This window comes from Saccostrea cucullata, unplaced genomic scaffold (assembly GCF_032062105.1).
Source record: "Saccostrea cucullata isolate Sc308-1 unplaced genomic scaffold, CSIRO_AGI_Scuc_v1 ctg142, whole genome shotgun sequence".
In the NCBI taxonomy this organism is placed as follows: Eukaryota; Metazoa; Mollusca; class Bivalvia; order Ostreida; family Ostreidae; genus Saccostrea; species Saccostrea cuccullata.
This window is the reverse complement of record NW_026939327.1, coordinates 36,891-49,018: the sequence shown is the minus strand read 5'-3', so window position 1 is coordinate 49,018 and position 12,128 is coordinate 36,891. Positions and strand designations below refer to the sequence as shown.

General features: G+C 31.3%; 1 long non-coding RNA gene across 1 annotated transcript; it reads left to right on the top strand.

Annotated features, from left to right (window-relative positions):
• The first annotated feature begins 2,623 nt into the window (after positions 1-2,623).
• LOC134252850 (uncharacterized) lies at positions 2,624-4,471 on the top strand. Its single transcript, XR_009989029.1, has 3 exons — positions 2,624-2,824; positions 3,418-3,489; positions 3,948-4,471. It is a non-coding gene; the product is annotated as an uncharacterized LOC134252850 (long non-coding RNA).
• Positions 4,472-12,128: the final 7,657 nt, after the last annotated feature.

Below are 12,128 nucleotides of genomic sequence, written 5' to 3'. Positions count from 1 at the left end.
GCAAAATTTCTACATTTACCATGCTTGTTAGTTATAATAGTTAGTAATGATATACAGTAGTGTGACTTTGTCAAGTCCGACCTCGTTATGGTCCGACAGTGTTATAGTCCGACACAAGATCATAGTCCGAATTATCTATCAGCGAGAAATAGGATTGGCACGCTCAGCGAAGATTCTACGTTGAATCAATGTCCACAAATCAACTCAATTTGAATTCAATGTTGATTAAACGTTAAATTTTCAACGTTGAAAAAGTCAACGTTGAATCAATATTGTATCTAGATTTATCAACGTCTAAACCCAACTTCAACTAATATTCAACGTTTAACAACGTTTTGTGCCTGCTGGGTTAGGTGCAACGTTTAAATACAGGTTGTGCTAGATATTCTGCTTAAAAGTTATTTTTTGTAACTTGATACATTGTATGTCCTGCTTTTTACACTCTGAGACATTTTGAATGTCCAACATAATACACTGATGATTTGCTTCGCTGGTTTATTTCCCTCTTTTAGATATCAGAAAAAAAGTCGTTCAAAAGTGTCATAAATATTAAGTGCATAGAAAATCGAACATCACTGATATTATTGCAATTATATATGTTACTCGCTAAATACGAAGAATGTATAGCTTTGTTGAAAAATAATATACTCAACAAATGCTTGAATACATTATGGTTTATTTTGAATTCATGTAAACGACATTTAAAGGATATGATTTCTAGACCATTTTTAAATCATATATATATGAATTTAGATAATGTCATAAAATGTGAGACATCTGCTGTGATCATAACATATTTGTACACATTTTGTTTTTGTTCATACGCTAAATTCTAAATTTAACATGTAAACTTTAAGATATGTACATATAGTTGTGCGCTCATATACACATGCTAAGTGCCCACTTTATCACAAAATGCATGAATGATTAAGGTTTATTAAATTACATACTTTTTTCAAAATGATTATTCAGGGACGTAGCAACAGGGAGGGTCAGGGGCCCTCCAATTTTCCCAAACATTACCTTTACTAAAGTAAATGTTCATTGAAAGGATGGTTGCCCCCTCCCTCTCTCCACTCGTTACCAGAGTATAGGGTTGCCCCCCCCCCCCACTCACACACTCACACAAAATAGGATTTTCGAGTTCGGGCAACCTTACATTCTTTAAATTTTATTTTTTAATTTTTTTTTATTTTTATTTATTTATTTTTTTTTTTTTGATTGTCAACTTTTTCAGGTAAGTAAAAAAATGTTCTCTGGTTGCCTCCCCCCAACTTTCAAAAACGATGGTACGTGCCTGTTATTTACCTAATTGGGTAAATTTTCACATAAAGAGAAATTTAGAGCCCAATAAACTTCGCAGATACATGTTGTCAAATTTATTCACAATTCTCTTCTACCCTCAGATGTTATACACATAAATTTAACCACGTGCATTTATTTCAAGTCATCGTTGGCAGCACTTACAGAATCACTCATATGCTCGTGCGTATGAACATTCAACACATGCAAATTGCAACAAAGATAAGTTTAATAGGCATATAATAATCATGTTCTATATTTTTTCTCCTTTATACGCCCGGAACGATGATCAGGGCATATATTATTTTTGCCCAGTCTGTCTGTTTTTTTCTGTTATCTTTTTGTTTGTACATAGGCAATTTAGCCACATATGATCCACATATGTTACCTTTCATATGAGGCTCATATGTGGATCATATGAGAATCATATGTATATACAATCATATGAGAATCATATGTGGCAAATCATATCAGAATCATATGATTACAATATGTAAATCATATGAAGTAATATACATATGATTCTCATATGAAAGATCCTGCATATGAGAATCATATGAATATTCTGACAATAATCATATGAGAATCATATGAAACTGATCATATGAGAATCATATGAAACAGTGTTCACTTATCTGTCCTTGTTATACTGAAGTAAAATTGCAATTTCAATAATATATATCAAAAGCTAAATTTAAATGTACATTAATTCAAAAGAATTTGTTAGTAATTAATTATATGTAAAGTTCTACTCTGTTTACCCTACCCACCCCCCCCCCTTTTCCTTCTAAAAAAAACCTTTCACAATTTTTTTTCTGTTATAATGCATTTCCCAGACAAAATAGATAAAGAATAAATTAATTTGCTTTTCATTTTAAATCTTTTGGGTTCGGCTAAGTACAATTAAAATAATTCCGTATTTTTCTCCGGGCCGGTTTTGTCTTTTATCGGATGAAAATATACGTCATTTTTGACGTCACTGCTGCAGCAGACGTGTTGGGTGTTTGGAAAAGGCAAGTGATCTCCTAACAATATTATTTTAAAGACTTTTGATTCATATTGTTTCAATATCATTTCATTATGGTGCGTATGAACTTTCCATATAATATTCTTATTACTTCAATACTTGCATGCATTTCGTAAACCTAACGTTCGTGATCTGTAAGTAAGTTTGGATAAAATTTGTTTCTGAATGAATGTAAACATTACATGTTAGACTAAAGGCATTACTACTTTTTAAAACTAAAATTTGTTTTCGTTTTGTTACGTATTGATATGAAAGTGAAAGTAGAAACCTTGTATGTCAGTTGGCGTTATGTATGTCGAGATCGTTATCAAGTCTGGATTCCTTCTACAACTTAATGACAAATGTTTGTTTATATGGCCTATAGATGCATTCGGCAACTTGAGTTCAGTGTCACAGTGCTGTTTTTTTTTTCAGTCCAAAGAGCCCGAAGCTGATAAGACTGACGATTGATCCTGAAGCTGATTGACAGACGATTGCATCATCACAATATTGAAGGTAAAAATAAATACTTGCAATAAAAAATCAAAGTATCTGTAATTCTCTTTATGACAAAATATTTCTTTATTATTATTTTTTTTTTTTGTTCTGTTATAATTCTAAATTGTTTGCATGGCTTAATTCATCAAAAATAAATTCAACTCAACTCAATACTCTACATTATAATTTTAATCCAGTGCACTTAAAATATGCAAAGTATGAATAGATTTTGCTGGCTGTAAAGGCTATGAAACTATATAGTATACAATAACTTTTTGGGAGAGGGGGGATAAATTGGATTTTTGAATTTCAACTAAAAATTTATAACAGTGACGGTATAATTAAATAGGCATGTGCATGTGTGTTGAAAGAACATCAGCTAGCTAATCCATTGAATATTTACATCTATGTATTCATTGACTGACAATTATTTTTCCCTCCAACACTAGTGAATGGTGCACGTGCCTATAGTTTCGGGTTAAATGTTAGATATATTTAAGACTATAGAGAACCTACAAACTTGTACTCTCTGTTTTTAATCGTTTAAGTTTGAATAAAATGTATTCTTAGAAAATATCTACTGTGTGAGACTGTGAGTATTTGTCTTACAGGTTCAATATACAGTCAGCCTCTCATAAGATAAAGAACAAATCCCAAGATCCAAGGCTTGCTTCAAAGTTAAGGTAACTACACACTGTTAAATAAACTTTTTTATAGTCTTCCCAAAAGTTTGGGATATCTTTGGAATCGCAATGTCTGTTTTCTGCCTGTTTACTTGTCTGTAGTATTTTTGTCCAAAAACAATATACATGTATTTGTATCAGAATCTTCTTAATTTTTTGCCAATCTGAATTAATATATATTGTTTGAACATTCCAAATTTAATTGTCAAAATAACAAAAAAATTGCTTTTTATGATTTTATTATGAAGCATATCTTTCAATAGTGTAATTGTTTTGCAAATTACATCATACGATTCCTCAAAACACCTAGTATAATATATATAACGTTAGTTTTATCTTGTATTGTATCTGTGTCAGTGAATTGGGCATACATTTGTTTGCTGATTATACCTAAGTAACTTTTATAACTCATAGAATTTAAAGAATTTATTTTATTTTTACTTTTGAAATTTTTGTAGAGACCATTCTGTGCCACAAAGAAATTGTTCAGGAAGAGGAGAAGTGGTGGATATTCATTTTTGGTACGGTACAGTTCAAAGAGATTTTCAAAATGGTCATGGAAGATCAAAGGGAGGACAACTGAAAACATTGAAAGATACAGAAGGAAAAAGAACAAGGAAATATATGGAATAATTATGAAATTGGGAGGATGTACACAGTCTTGTCTGAATTTGAGCTGTGAAAATTTCCCATATTCTTATTGTATGCTGGAATAATCAATAACTTGATTTTTCATAAATTTACAATGGAGAATACATGACAAATGTTATTGCTGATATTTCAATTTTGCTTTGGACACTTTCATGTCATATGGTATTTTTATACATGAACTAATTATGTTATTCATTTGTACATGTACAGTATACATGTTTAACTACTAAATCATTTTGCTGAAATCTTATAATTTGTACTCATGTTAGAATATGTTAAATACATGTATCGACAAATGCTACTGACTTGTTTGTATATTTTCTTGTTTAGAATGTACACTATGAAAAATAAGTTATTTCTCTTGATGAAAATAATTTTATCAAAAAAGTTTTGTAAGCATTTTAAGATATTTTAAAATATTTAACCCATGAAGATAGATCATTGTAATGTAATGAATTTTCATCTAAAGCAGAAATATCTGATTTTTAAATGTGTACAAGAATGTGAAAAATATTGAAAAAGAACACACAAGTGTTTCATATGATTTACATATGATGTCCTTTTCATATGATTCTCATATGTAAATGACTTGAAACACACATAAGTGTTTCATATAATTTACATATGACACCATTTTCATATGATTCTCATATGTAAAATGGTTTGAAACACACTTAAATCATTCATATGAAAATCATATGTAGTTATTTTCATATGATTCACATATGTGATCATATGTAAATCATATGATTTGCTTCATATGATTCACATATGATGCCCTTTTTTCTATGATTCTCATATGAAATCAATCATATGAGAATCATATGATACTCATATGAGAATCATATGTGGCTAAGTTGCCTGTGTACCTTCGCATTACTTTTGAACAGAGATAGAGACTTCATATCTAGTATGCAGTACTCTAGTCATTACGTTCTTTGTAATGACGATAAGATAAATTACTTTGTGACCTTGACTGTGAACCTATTGCCAAAGATAGCTTTTTCGAACTTTGCTGCCGTCGGGCACATAGTGTCTCACAAACACATGTAATATCATTTCATATGCTTTAGAACCGGTGCGTCAAGGGGGGGGGGGGTTGCAAATGTATAACAAACATAAACTGCATTGAAAATTGGGGTTTACCTCTTTTGTTGGTTAAGCCCCCCCCTCCTTTCAATTAGCCCCCACTTTCAATTTGCTTCCGACGCCTATGCATAAGGGATGTAACTAAATGTATGAAGAGGGGGTCTTGAAACTTCGGAAGTTTGTTACATCTCTAATTTAAATGTGCAGTAATAATTCAGTGTTTGATAAGACGCAATATTAAAAGCAAAATTGAGTAACCAGCCTAAAATTTTTCTATGTGTTTATAGATTAAGATATTATAGTCACATGTCTCAAACAATAGTGAGAAATTTTCCGTAGGAAGAATCCTCGTTATTTAACAATGCAATCATCAATTTAAAACCAGTCGTTTAAATACAATTCAGAAACTTTTTGCAATAATGACACAAAGCTATATGTATAAAGTACTTTATTTCTTACATGAGAGATGAACTAATTGCAGATCGTCTTATTCAAATAAAGTGACTAGCATGCAGACGACATACCGGTAAGTGAAAAGCAAAGTAATCAGCGTAGGTTTCATTTCTATTAATAGCAACAAGTGTCTTAAAACTAAACATATTGCAAATTAAAGAGTCCTTGTAGATTGTTGTCGCTATTTCTCACGTCCAATGTTGAAAATCCGCAGTATGTTTTTAAATAATATGACTGACAAGATATAATTTTATATTTAAATGCAATTTTGAAAAATGTACATATATAAGATAAAAAGAGAGCAAAAACAATGGATCTTAAAAAGTTTTTTTTTAGTCTCTCTTTATTATCAGTCAAATATTTTACAATTCCAATACATCCATTCGTCTTTTTTCGATAAAACTAATAAAAAGGAATTGAACAATTGCAATGTTTATTTTAAAAATTGAATGCATTATAATTCTTTATCTAACTGTATACATAATGAAATATAATCCTTACAAATATTGAGCTTTAATCTTTTCCTTATTAAATTTCCAGTGCTTTGTTGGCTTCTTCATACATTTTATGGCCGCGTTAATTTTGCAATGCTTATCAATGTACCATATATGATATAGGGAAGAAAGCGATACAAAATTCAGTATTTATATAAATACCTTACTTCATTATTTTTCAGCGGGAAAATATCTAACTGACAGATGAGTCATACCTGGAATTTTATATAAGGAATAATATGTTGTAAAACATGTTGCACTCGATTTCCTTTTTTAAAAAATATCGAGTCAGTGTAAAATTTCATGAAAAAAACATATAACGATCTACATTTTTGGTCACCTGTGAAAAGTATGACATTTTAATACCGGTATAAGGTGTGTTAAATATACCATTCAAAAATGTGAATTTTGATACATTAGAGAGGTTTCGAAAGATACCGTGTACGTGTACTTGTACGTGTAAATTAAAATTGTAAATAGCTTCCTAAAACAATTTATATCAATTTGGAGTCTACAAATCTATTTTTAGATCAATGTAGAGGAAATAAATCCTTGTATTTTACCTAGAACGTCACGTGCAGGTCAATACAACGTGATATTTTTCTAACATAGTTGGATCTCAGCCAATCAGATAAGTGGAAATTATTCAATCATATAATAAAATGTATTGCTTTCGGCAATTAATGCTTTTCTGAAGGTAAACATGTACATGTATTTATACACCAATAGTTGAAATGTAAAAAGAGGTATCCTGAATTCATGTGTTCTATCTTATGTATGGATGAATAAATATTTCATTTAATAACATGGTTGAAATCTATTGCAGGATATTGATAGGCTAATTTCTACATAACTGGGACACGAGCGTCGAAAATGCATTTATTTTACAAATGCTTAAAATACAGAAGTTTTTAAAAAAATAATTTAGGAAGAGAGATTTGCCTCAATAAACTTCCAAAAGATTTTATAATTATATTAACAGATTTAAAACGTGTAACCACAAGCTTCCGATCTTAGTAAGTAGATAAACTAATATTAAGAGGTCTCTCAGAATATGTTATTTCTGTAATAAAATATACTTTATGTATATTGTAAGTAATGGAATGTCAATATTTTTTCTCATTAAGTATGAAACTTCTTATTAGAGAGGTTTCGAAAGATACCGTGTACGTGTACTTGTACGTGTAACTTACACGTACAAGTACACGTACACGTAACCATGACTTTTTATGTAATATTTTCTCAAACGTGTACGCGTACGTGTGACGTAACAAAAGATGTCATAGGTTAAATTTTATCAAATCAAAGTGATCGTTTGCAAAATGGAAGATTTACGCCTGCTGGCTGCTACTGACAGAGTGATGGAAGAAGAAATTCTCCTTCTTTCTATTATTGATTCAGACAGAAGAGCGTTTGAAAAGAATTTTGATCTTGAAAGGCTAACAGAAGAGAGATGCAAATTACTTTTCAGGTTTGAAAAAGCTGATATACACATTGTATTCCATGCATTACGAATTCCTGATAAAGTTATTTGTCCTAACGGGATTATTTGTTCTGGACTCGAAGGGCTGTGTATTTTGCTGAGAAGACTTGCTTATCCTAATAGACTTTCCGACATCGGCAAATATTTGGAAGACCAGATTCAGTTCTGTCCTTTATTATTAACAACATGTTAGAAATAATTTTTTCCAATCATTCTCATCTCTTAGCTGACCTTAACCGCTCATGGCTGTCAAATCAGAGTTTGGATGAATTATCTCATGCTGTTCAAATGACAGGTGCCCCTTTGCCTAATTGTTGGGGATTTATTGATGGAACTGTACGACCTATTTGCCGACCATCTAGAAACCAGAGGATAGTTTTAATGGACATAAAAGAGTCCACGCACTGAAATACCAAAGCATAGTTTTGCCAAACGGTATTATAGCGAACATGTTTGGACCCATTGAAGGGAGGCGACATGATGCCGGATTACTTAGAGAAAGTTGCTTGTACGACCAGTTAGAGAGGCATATGACAACTCCAGCTGGTGATGCATATGTGCTATATGGGGACCCAGCGTATCCACTGTCGACTTTCATCATAACACCATACCATGGACGTGTGATATCCGCACAACAAGCCTTATTCAACAAAAAAATGTCAGCGGTTCGTACGTGCGTTGAGTGGGCATTCGGGAAAATTCTTAGCTTGTTTTCCTTTCTTGATTATAAGAAAAACCAGAAGTTATACTTGCAGCCAGTTGGAAAGTACTTTTTAGTGGCGTCCATTCTCACTAATTGTCACACATGCTTATACGGAAGCGAGACGGGTATGTACTTTGGTTTAGAGCCACCAACTCTCCAGGAATATTTGGCAGGATAGCGGTTATATAAACATGTCGTGCGACTAGTGACTAATCATTCGTTGATAACTGTGAAAAATATTGACAGATGAAATTTATATGTTTTACTTCTAAATTCTAATAGATTAAAGAGAAACAAAATTATTGTCATAAATCAACATATCTACTCTGACAGTTTCTATCAACACAAGAATTTTCTACTTTCTATCTGATAACATCTTAAATAAATTTAACATCATTGTATTGTGTTGTTTGTCCATTTCCATTCTTTGTTTTCTTTCCTCCTTCTCCAATTCAAAACGCTCTCTCTCTAGCCTAAGTTCCTCCCTCCTTATGTCCATTTCGTCGCGCTTTAGTTGGCTGTCACTTTCAGATCTTGTTTGGAGATAGGAGAGAACAGCGCTGCTACTTCCTCTGGCTTTTTTGCATGAAGAAGACCGGGGACTCTCGTAATCATCATCTTTAAAATGCCAGATATCTATATAAGCTTTTAACCAAAATATCAAAATTTAATTAAGTTCTATACACATGTATATGAATTCAATTTACCCTTTTCTGGTGACAAGCTCTACCATAGCTCTCTTTCTCAAGTTGACGGCTTTAGCGTTTTCAATGGACTTCTTTTTGCTCCATTTTCCCTTTCGGATTTCTTCTTCCTCGTACAATGTACGTATATCCTCAAGCAAAAGCTCCTTTTCACTGTACTCTTCATCTAAACCTGACCTAAACGAACACAAGAAATCGTGAACCGTATGTAAGAAATCGTGACACTTTATGAAAGTGTTTAAACGAAATATAAAGAATCTGGATATTAAACTTAATCAATTCGAATTGGTTTACAGGGAGCTTATTTTAATTTGTCATTTTGATCTTGTCGATATTGAGTTAATAATAGAAGAGTCCTCTCCGTGCTCTTCTGCTGTCTATTTAAAAGTGTCCGTTAAGAAACTTGCACTGGCTTCGACCCATTTTCCTTTATTAGCAAAGGGATTTTTCGCCATCACTTCACGAAAAATTTAAATCATCCGTTTGATTAAAGCGGACCTGCTTTTTGCGGGATAATGCCAACTATCCTGAAATAAATAAATTCATACAAGTAATTAACATTATTTAATGAACAAGCACAAAAAATGTAAAATATTTTAATAAATAAGATAAACTCTCTCTTTTCCATAAAAAAAACGAAACACAAACACAAGTACGCCACATCCCCGGCCCCATTTTATTTAATAAGATCTGGGTGCATGTAACGGGGGAAAAATTTTCCTTTAGGGGGGATGGAGGTTTTTAATCTGTCTGCGATCGTCAAGGAAATAAATCAAATGTCCTTGCAGTTCACCCCCACAGTCCCTCCCCGAACCCTACGAAAAGGAGTTTTTTTTTTAAAAATATTTTTAGTGAGGGAATTATTTTTTTCCTTGATCATCTTGGATTTAAATGACCTTTTTGACTTATTTAAAAATAAATGTTTAATTTTTGTAACCCCCTTTAAAAACAATGGTCGTGTCCTCGTCAGTACCCCCCCCCCCCCCCCCCACACACACACAACACATACTGTTGTCCTTCCCAAAATCCTCGACTGACTTACGTGAAAAGGACAAATCTTTTTTAAAACTATTTTTTCATTGATAAAATAAGAAAATAAATCTTAATTTTATATTTAGAACAATGCGAGTGCCTAGTGAGATCTGTCATACGCTTTATTACCTCCTCATATCAAGCATTTTTTTGTAAAATGCCAGGTAAATTTAATAGGGGTATGCTATAAATTCTAAAGATCACATTTATACAAAAATTTCATTCAAGAATTGTTCTATAAATTAAAGAAAAGTCACAAGTTATTACTTACGTGTAAAAGCTATTTTACAAGTAATGTGACCCCCCGTGTAGTGATCGCTGATTCTGATGACGTAATACGCATTACATTCAGGGGTTTTCCCGTTACACGTACAAGTTCACGTACAGTCAAGGTTTCGAAACCTCTTATTAAGTCATTTTTTTTTACACTTGTAGACATTTTGAATAAATACATTAAGTCATCTTTTTTTAAACTTGAACATTTGGAATAAATACATTAAGTCATCTTTTTTTAAACTTGTAGCATTTGGAATAAATACATTAAGTCATCTTTTTTTAAATTTTAAAATTTTAAAAAATGTAACACGCTGAATGATTTCCTTGGCCGGTTTATTACCTTGTTTGCCTTCTGCTATTCAAGAAAAAGTCATTTTTAAAACTATATAAAGATGTCGTGCATAGGAACTAAAAATTTAAAAACATTTTTACAACTATTTAACTTGCTAAATAATATACTCAACAACTGCATATAAACAAAATTATTTTTTTTAATTCTTGAAAACAATAAAAAAAGAAGATCACATCTTGGTAAAAATAATAAGGTCATACTTTTGTGAGGCATCCGCTTTGATAAATGTATATTTAAATTTTCCCCATTTACTGTAAAGCAAAAATATTCGTGGGGGATTAAATTTTGTTTATTTCGTTGTTAACAAAATTTTATCCCACACGAAATTTTATTTGACTAAATAAATAGGGTTCTTTAAAACAACAAATTAAATGCACACGAAATTGTGTTTGATGACAAAACAATGAAATTTTATGCCCACTAAAAATTTGTGCTTCTGCAGTATACACTGAATTGTAAATTTAAAATGTAAACTTTAAGTTGGTTTTGTGGGCTCATATTCACATGCCCAATGCACCTACTTTATACAACATGCATGCGTGATTAAGGTCTATTATATTGTATACTTTATTAAAATTATACAGAAGTTTTCAATATCAGTTATATAATTAAAAAATGAAAATAAAATGATCTATCAAAATTTGGTTAAATTTAACATTAGAGAAAATAAAAGACCATTAAACTTTCTTCACTGATAATATTGTTAAGTTTATTTATCATTCTCTTTACTCTCATGTGCTTTACACATTATTATCACGCCATTTATTTAAAGTCATTGTTGGCAGTTCAGGGAATTTCCACATTTTACACATGTTAATATTAACCAATATAAGTTCAATAGCAAATATTTACATTTGCCAATGTCTTTCCTTATATAAAAAACAAAAAAAAAAATTAAATTTTCATAAAAAATATAATGGTAGGTACTAAATTTTTCATATTTCACATATGTATTCTTTGTAGCAAGACCCTTTATTAGATACCAACAACTTTGACCTTTTGACCTTGACCTTGGAGATTTCCTATTATGAAAACACTTTAACCTTACGATAACGTTTGAATGGAAAGGGCTGGGCTTTCATACTTCATATTTATAATTCTTATGAGAAGACCTTTCATAGAATATCAAAAATTTCCCCGGACCTTGATTTTTTATTGTGTCCTATATTTAACATTTTCTACTTTTCGCATATGGTAAAGAAGTCATATAGAGAACAAATGATACAAAAACAAAAAAGTTTTGACTGTTAAGTTAGAGTTAAAAACACTTTCTATAAATTTTGGCCATATTTACCAAGAATGGAAGCTTCTAAAGGCAAATACTGTAAAATAAAAAAAATGTGAAATTTAATTTTCGTTGATTTCAAGGTATGAAGAGACCGAGGAATTCATGTCCACCATG